This window comes from Coenobita brevimanus, chromosome 55, assembly GCF_032717465.1.
Source record: "Coenobita brevimanus isolate Jiangsu-jjx chromosome 55, ASM3271746v2, whole genome shotgun sequence".
In the NCBI taxonomy this organism is placed as follows: domain Eukaryota; kingdom Metazoa; phylum Arthropoda; class Malacostraca; order Decapoda; family Coenobitidae; genus Coenobita; species Coenobita brevimanus.
The window spans coordinates 14,027,085-14,036,158 of NC_137008.1; positions in this window are offsets into that span (position 1 = coordinate 14,027,085).

A 9,074-nucleotide genomic window follows, 5' to 3' on the forward strand; every position below is an offset into this window, starting at 1 on the left:
CGTCTCCTGTGCCTCATTCCAGCACGCCATTCTCTTCTCACGACCAATCATCGACCGTTCCGTATTCTTGGTTTTCGTTGTTTTCGCACAAAATATTTTTGCATTTCCACTTCTTTGCCATTTTTGTTCCTTTTTTTCTGCTTTCTGTAAACTTGCTTGATGTTGTACTCGTATTTATCTGTTTCTCGTCTTTCCTTTACGCTTTTTAATTTCTTCCGTGTTTTTCTTTCTCTTTTCTTTCATCTCAATGTCCGTTCTCGGCTATATCCAGGACCACTTTTTCCTTATGCCTATCTCTTTGCACCTGACTTCTCCTTTTTATTTGTTTTTCCGTTCATTCTGTCACAGTTGTGTTCCGCTCGTTAAAATCTCACAGTGCCTCCCTCCAATGTATCGCAGCTTCCTCACGCTTCTTCAACCTTTTTACAATTTCTTTCCCACTCTGTCTCTTCCCTTGATACTTTACACAGTTCTAAGTCTGTCTTTAATCCTTCCTCTTCATCTTTTGGACATCCCTTCCTCCCTCCCTCCGTTCGTCGCATCCTGTTTTCTCATTCCACATACCATTACCATTTCCCCTTTGTACCCACTGTCTATCCATTTTCACCTCTTCACCGCTCCACAGACAGCCATCTTTCGCATACCAGCCTTGCCTGCTGCATCACCACTGACAGTACCCACCCATTCCCTCGTTTCTCCAATTTCTTTTCCAGTTAACATCATCCTTCATTTACTATAATTTTTTCCTTGTTACCCCATTTAACTGTTCTATATTTTCCTCATGGAGAGTTTCCCACTTGGAATGACTTCTTTCTTGATGGAGGTATAAGCTATTGCCATAGGGATCTACTTCCCCGTATCTCTTCCCAAAACGAGCCTATTGTCTCTATATAGGGCGACCAACTTCTTCCCCCATCTACCTGCATATCTCATGAAGGACTTATCTATTTCACCTGGGCCTGTTCTCCTCCAGCGTACAATATCCACATTCCATTGGTTGAGCATTACTCTCTCCATGACATATTCCCCCTATATTTCCCTATTTAAATATTTTCACCCAACCATCAACCCATCCAGTACAGCATGTCTTAGTATCAGCACGATGACTCAGTAAGTTCCCACACACCTACACGAGGGGAGACGCACAGCAACTACGCTAATATATATCTGTGGAATGAATTACTTTTTCTCAAAAAATATTTTACCCTCAATACAACTTTCGCCAAAATTATTCATTAAATGGTTGGACTTTGACACAGAGAATTTAAGCTCTGGAAATAAATGATAACTAACTGAGAGAGAGAGAGAGAGAGAGAGAGAGAGAGAGAGAGAGAGAGAGAGATTTAAAGAGTGCATCAGTACTATCAGCATTAATCATCATAATCAGTCTGTGCCAGTCCACTCCAATACAAAGGCCTATCCCATCGTTTACCATTCTCTCCTCTTCGATTTTGGTCTGTCCCTTCCAGTGTTAGGAAAAGAATCTTATTTTTCCTCTCTGTCTGGCTCCTCCTCTCCCACCATCCTTAGGTTGCCACTCAGATATAATTTATATCCGCCTTTTACTGTTCTGTGAAGAAGTGCTACATATGCAATTTTTGTTTTCTTTCTTTTTTAAAATTATCACAGGAGTTGAATATCTCCATTTTTTGTCTGTGTAATACATTGGTACAGCAACTTATCCTGGTGGAGCACATTTAATAGAATGGTTTCGCCTATAGGGTGGAAGCAAGAATATCATACAATTGACTGGGGCGAGTGAATCCTTTTTCTGGATACACAGATGTTAGTTTCTCCATCTTCAGTTACTTATAACGCCTGTTTCTGGAACTTCCCCTCCTCGTCGTATTGACGAGAACACGATGATAATGATAATGATGATGATGACGGTTTCGTCATTTCATTGCCAAGAACACTGGTGGAATTTCAAACATGTGTTTGCAGTACAATTATACACTCACCTGTCATCGCCTACTCACGACATCTTGATTAATAGCCATTGCCTGTGGTAAAGCTCCTTAGTCTCTCGGGCGCCTTTCGCCCTCCTTCACTTCTGCATCTCCCTCTTTCCTCTTCCTGTTTCTCCAACTCTCTTACTCCTTCCTCACCCATTCTTACACGACACACCCTCTATTTCTCCTGCCTTACTCTCTTTCCTCCTCTTGCCTCACCACTAGTTCTTACCATGCCTTACCTATGCTTGCAATTCCCTGCTTCACTCATTCTACTCTCCCTTTCTTCATTTGCTCTCACCGCCCTGATTCACAGACATTCACACTCATCGCATTTCTTTCACCCACCCGCCTCCCCTGCACTTCATCATGGTTCAGTCCATTGCCTCTCCATAATCACCCACCCGCTTCTCCCACGCCTTATACCGGCACTTCATTCTCATCTCACGGCAGGTTTGCCGCCGTTCCGTACTCCTGCTTTTTGTTGCTTTACGCACACAAGATCCACTCATATCCCCTTTTCTCGCCTTTCTTTTTTCCTATTTCTTTTTGTTTCCCTTAGTTTTGCTGGTGTTATATCTATGCATATCGCTTCTTTGTTTTTTTCCCCGTAAATATATTTTTCGTAATTCTTTCTTTCCCTCTTTTCTTTCATCTTCCTCTATTTTGTCTACTTGCATTTCTACGACCTTGCTTTTTTCATTTTTGGTTTGATTAATTCTTTCCCTTCATTTCATCATTGTATTAAAGCTGTGCACAATCTCCTTGCAAATACATCTCACGTTTCTTCACTGATTTCCATCCTTCATTTCTCAGTCTCCCTCTTTCCATGGTACTTCATACAACTTAAAGTTTGATTTTACTCTCACTCAGTATAGTCAACCTCCCTCCAACTGCTCTACACATCTTCTTTGCTCAGTCCTTATTCCACTACCTTTTCCGCTTTGCATCTGCTATCTTTTCTTTATTACCTCTTCCTTATTCCTCAGGCAGCCATCTTTCTTTAGCATATGCCATGAAAACCTATTCCTTCGTTTTTCTAAGCTCTTCGGTTTACACTTCGTCATCCTTCAGTAATTCTTATCCTTACTACTATCTCCCGTTCACCTACCTGAGGTCAGTCTCATTCGCCTACCTAAGGTCAGTCTCTTCTTATGTACCCTTCTGCTGTGAAAATTGTGCCACTGAGTCTAGTTACCTGTGGTATTAGTGTTGTGCTAATGTGTTTACAGAGTATATCTAGTGTTACAGTGTGGTAGTAAAGTGCTTTGGAGTACCGAAAATTAGTGATTAGCGAGATTTTTGTGTTGTGTTGAGATCTAGTGTTTGATCCAGAGTGTGTGTTAGTGTTCAGAGTATCGGTAGTGCTTTAAGCTGGTGCAATTGCGTTGTGATTTTTTATTCCCTTGTGTCATAATTTAGTGTGCGAAGGAAATTTTGTTTGTCTCACCCCTTGTGTGATTTTTTGTGTGTGTGATGGCTTCCTCAACTGGGAGTTGTGTCTCCACTGACAATTTTGAGGACTACCTTAAGTTAAAGAAGAACTTCTCAAATTAAAAAGGGAGGCACAGGTTCTCAGGCAAGAGAAATCATAAAAGACGGAGTTTCTAGTGGATAGGGGAGATGGATGGGGGAGAGACTCTTTTGCTGTGCTATCAGTTTTCTCCTACTTCTATGATTTGAGTAATGTATTAGTATTAAGTCCGGACTGCCTCCTCATGACTGTAAGGTCTCTCTCTCTCTCTCTCTCTCTCTCTCTCTCTCTCTCATGCTCTTTATACTGTATACCCAGTTTCCTGGACACCCCACGGCGCCACGACCCGGTGTTATATGGCACAAGAGTAATGTTTTCCTGGCACGAAACGTATCGCTCGTGACGGAGGTCACTAATGTCAGAAACTTTTCTCTGGAGACGTAATTCGACAGCTTGATTTAAACTACCTTTCCATAACTCCTGGATTAAGATTTTCAACACTAGGAGATAACCTATATTTTGTTTAAATTCTTAAAGTCCTTAGCAGTTCTTTTCTGCTCGCAACTGACGGTTTAAACTGAAAAGGTTAGATAAAGTGTTCAGTAGCCACGGCGCAGGGAATGGTCTTTCCAAGCTAGTTGTTGGCCTATTGTATGCGGTAGATTTTCAAAAAATACATCGCCAGAATGAAATAGTGAAGTAAAAAAATCTTCTTAAGTCTGCTTACCTTACACAGGAGACCAAATGCACTGAACACATTGTATCTATAACGTTAGTCATAAATTGTAACATGATGGGACATTCAGAGAACAGTATCCGAGCGCCTACCAACTAGTCTAAGGCTCAACTATTTTACTTGGCGCTGTGACACCGACCATCCGCCGATTCCTCTCAGTCTGTCTCCTTCATCCTTGCATTACCGTAATCCTCCTATGAAGATGAGTTTCAATCAGCTCGACAATATTTAAGTTCACCTTGTCATGTGACCATGGTATCTGATCTTTCACTGTGACTTTGACGTTTAAGTGTTCGTTTTTAAAGTCGAATTTCATTCTTCTCTCCTTACCCTGAACCCACAGACATAATATGATCTATATCAGACAAATACTTTTAACTCGACCTTGCTATATGACCGTTTCCTTTGACACGATGCTCTCAAATTCTTTGTCAACCCCTTCGCTGACTCTAGATCCTTCCGCCAAGTTTGGTCCAAATCAGTTCAAAATTGCTTTAATTATTTTCTTTAAATACAGGTAGACTGGTCAAACTTTTACCCTGCCCTGTTACCTTGACCTGTTACCTCGATCTTTTTATTGAACTTTCACTAAGCTGACTGACGTTGCTAAGTCTTGCAACCCTGCCGTTTGACCTATTATTCCATAGGCAGTAGAAAAATTCTCAAGTTGAATCTTTTCATCCACCAAGAATTGTTAAAACACACACACACACACACACACACACACACACACACACACACACACGAACACACACACACAAACTATAATACCCACTCTTGCTCCGGCATAGTAAGAAGTAACCTCAAAGAGTGCACCGTCAACTCTCAACAATTTATCGTAGTCAAACAGTCGACATTGTCCTGTGATCGACTGATTATTTTTAGTGTCACAATTCCCTGCCATTGCCTGACTGTCAATACTTCCACCTCATTCGGTCCAGGTTGGAAAAGAAATATTTGGATTGACCTTGCCCTGTGACCTTGACCGCTTGTTCTTAAATTTAACTCTCTTACTTTTTGGATTGAACCTCAGCCATTCCATACGGTTTCATCAACATTGAACAAAACATTTCTAAGTTACTAGTAAAGATTATGAAGATTATGGCCTATGAATAATTATTCTCTAAATTACATAATTTCTTCCTTGCTCTATTCTTAGTTCTGCTGTGTTTGGTTTAAACCGTATCGAAATTGTTTAAGATGAACGTGTCCCAGAATCTTGGCCTTTGACGTACTGTTCCATAATAAAAACTAGGAAGCACTGAATAAGTGCATACCTCCGCCCATGCCGGATCCGGATCCCCCCTAAAATGTAATCAATTCTTTCTTGGTCTATCCACAAACAAAATTTCATTGAAATTCATTGAGAACTTTTGGAGATATTGTGTGGACAAACAGACAAACATGGGTAAATACATAACCTCCTCCAACTTCGTTGGCAAAGGTAACTACACATCATATCCCATGTCTCAATCTCAGTCCTTACGCAAAATTTGGCCGATTCGGAAAAAATCCTTCGGATTTAATTTGTTCATACGCTAAGAGACAGACAGACAAACAAATGAAGAAACAAAAAAAAGGACACACACACACACACACACACACACACACACACACACACACACACACACACCGCTCGCTGGTGCAGTGGTAACGTTCTCGCTTGCCATCTGGTAGACGGGAGTTCGCGCCTCGCTCAGGTTGTGAAAAGTTTCACTGACGAAGTGGGTGGTCACTGTCCCCCTTGAGCAAGGGGACGGGTGTGTGCGTGTGTGAAGGTCACAACCTTGCCCATAGATCGGACTATATGAGCTCTCAACTCCCTTCCGGGAGGGTAAAAGCTGACGATCACGACCATCAAGTGATCCTGACCGACCCGGTGAACTACACACACACACACACACACACACACATACATACATACACACACACACACACACACACACACACACACTCCAAGCATTACAATACCCCTGTACACGTCCAATGAGCGCGGGTGTAATAATGGCGAGCTGCACGTGTTATTGACGTATAAGAATAAATTCCATAATTTACTAGAGAGATTACATTCATTTTATCATTAGACTATGTCTAAAAGCTTTTTTTTTTTTTTTTTTTAAGTGAAATAAAGATTCAAGGCCTAGGTGGATGAAAAATTTTTCTCCTCTGTTTACAGTCGTGTAGGCTACAGTAGCTCATAATCTTAACTGTAGAAGAAATCATTTTAGTAGCTAATGCTGACAATGTTAATATAACTCCATTGTGCTGGTTTAAATTACGTTTTTTTTTTTTTTTTTTTTTTTTTTTCACTGATAAAGCAGTGTTGTCATTAGATGTTGCTATTTAGGGAACTCCAGCAAACACCATCTGACACTTGTAGATAGGCAAATGAAGGGCTCAGAAATAATGAAATTTACTTTCCCTCTCTCCCCCCACACACACTATCTAAAATGGCGCAGTTTCGAACCCAGTCTCGGGACGGAAACGGTCTGACACATTGCATCTCGTTAATGTAGTTTTTACTGGTTTATCACAAGTACCTTTAGTCATGTCATCAGAACACCCCTGCTAATACATATACAATTCCTGCATGAAGCAGCTCCTACATGCATTCTCGAAAATGAATTAAATAGTGTTAGCGTGCATGAGTCGGGATGACGAATTTCCATTTGTCTGTTCGCGATGTAGTGGCAGCAGTTATGAATCGATTTGACGACTGAAGTGTCATATGAATCACCTCCACATGTCAGATTGCCCTCGTCGGAGTACCTGACACGCCCAGAGTAACCTTAGTGTCACAAAGACCAAAAATGTCCTTATTTACATGAGTACAGATATGGCATTGGCATCAACGGAAAGAATCGTCAGAACGTAGTAATTTAAGTCATCTTCACAAGTTTGATACAACTATCTAGAAACTGACAAAATATAAACTAAATAAAGCAGATGTGCAGTGTCCTCCTGTGCGTGAAGAGAAAACATCGGAATTGCATATCAAATTATGCAGGTCGATTTGAAGTATATTCACTTAAGGAAGCTAGTATTCCTATGTAATAGAAATGTGATCGCAATGGTGCCATATGTGAATGAAATATATTGCAGAGGGTATGTAGAAGTAGTAGTAGTATTGATGATGGTGGTGGTTTAGTTGGTAGTAGTAGTAGCTGTAAAGGGTGGAAATTATTGTCAGTAATATTTTTACACCTTGCAAAGTAATATCCAGTGTTTTTTTTTTTATACATTTTTACGATAATGTGTATTATCTACGTCGATTCAGTATTTATTTTTTTTCAGTTGAACGATGACACGAGGCTAAAATGTTACCAGTGAGTTCCTATAAATTTTGTGATATCTATTCACATTTCTAAAAGAAAATATCATAGGCAGTTTAAAAGTTCATTTATAGTAAGGATCCCTAAAAGGGAAGATTCAAGGTCTTCTCTGTTTTGGTTTCTGAGCGAGCAGCAGCACAGTGTCCTGCCTGGAGTTTTTCTTTCTCCTACCCCCATGATGAGTTAGTGTACTGACTTCAATTCCCTTTAAAGATATTTTAATTGTATTTTGCCTATGCTAGTAATGTTTTGAAAGTGAAATCTACTCTAGAAACTGTTAGATATGAGAAGAGCACAGAGCAGCTCTCTGTGTGTGGGTGAGGAGAGACAGAAATAGCATATGTCAGCAGCCCAACGCCCTGGGGGTAAGGCCAGGTAGTCACGTACGCCACCGTGTTACTAAAATGTGTTATAATTATAGAATAAGGCGACGAATCCTTATCCTATGCAGTATCATCCCAATACCTAGAGGTTAGGGTGGTCAAAGGGCAGATGTATGATCCAATTTCTTGGAATATTCTTACGAGAAGGTTTATTTTTTCACAAAAGTATAATAGTTTTATCTTATTATTTTACTTGAAACTACCTGAAAGTTCTAACACTTTCAGGGGAATGAGTTTTGGAAGCAGTCTTGAAGCAGTCTTGGAGCAAGTTCTGGGATATAAGTCTGGGAGTGGACTTCATTCAAGTTCTGGCAGAGTATTTTACTTCTGACACTGGGTCCAGCATGACCATTGTCTGTTTTCTTACGCAGTTTTCAAGTATTGCCCAGGCCTGGAACAAGTCCAATCTCCCTATTGTCATCTAGCATGTATGGAGATGCAGCATGTAAATAAAGGACCAATTCTTACAGTCAGGGTGATTCGTCAACCTCCTGCGTCACCCTGTTTTCCTTCCCAGAAAACCTGAAGGGTCAGCGCTACCAAGAATATCTTATACCCTTCTTCTGGTCAAAGTGAGGACACCCATTTAAGTTGGGTCCATTTATTATTTTATTTTAGAATATATACTAATAACAGTTCTCTCAAATATTTCATGTATTCTTAAACTTCTTTTAAATTTAAATGTACTGGTCACTTATTATATGTAAGTGGCTTCTGGTGATCATTTTCCCGGCCAGTACATAATGGTGGCCAGCACATACTAGTAGTATTGGTGGTGGTGGTGGTGGCTTTGTTGGTGGTAATAGTAGTAGCACTAGTTGTGGTGGTAGTATTGGTGGTGGTGGTGGTGGTGGTGGTTATGTTGGTGGTGGCAGTAGTAGCACTAGTAGTGGTAGCTGTATTGGTGGTGGTGGCTTTGTTGGTGGTCGTAATAGTAGTAGTACTAGTAGCGGTAGTGGTAGCAGTGTTGGAGACAGCGTCGGTGGTAGTGGTGTTGGTGTTATAGTAGTAGTCGAAAGTGCTTCCAGCCATCTGTTAAACTTCAAGGTCACAGGTCAGGGTCCAAATTACCTCACATATGAATCGATCATGGCCAGGTTTGGTGGACTGTCTCAGGTTCAGCTACGGACAAGGATATTCTGTTTTAAAAACAATACGTCAAAGGTCAAAGACTTATGGCAGTATCAGTTCAACATC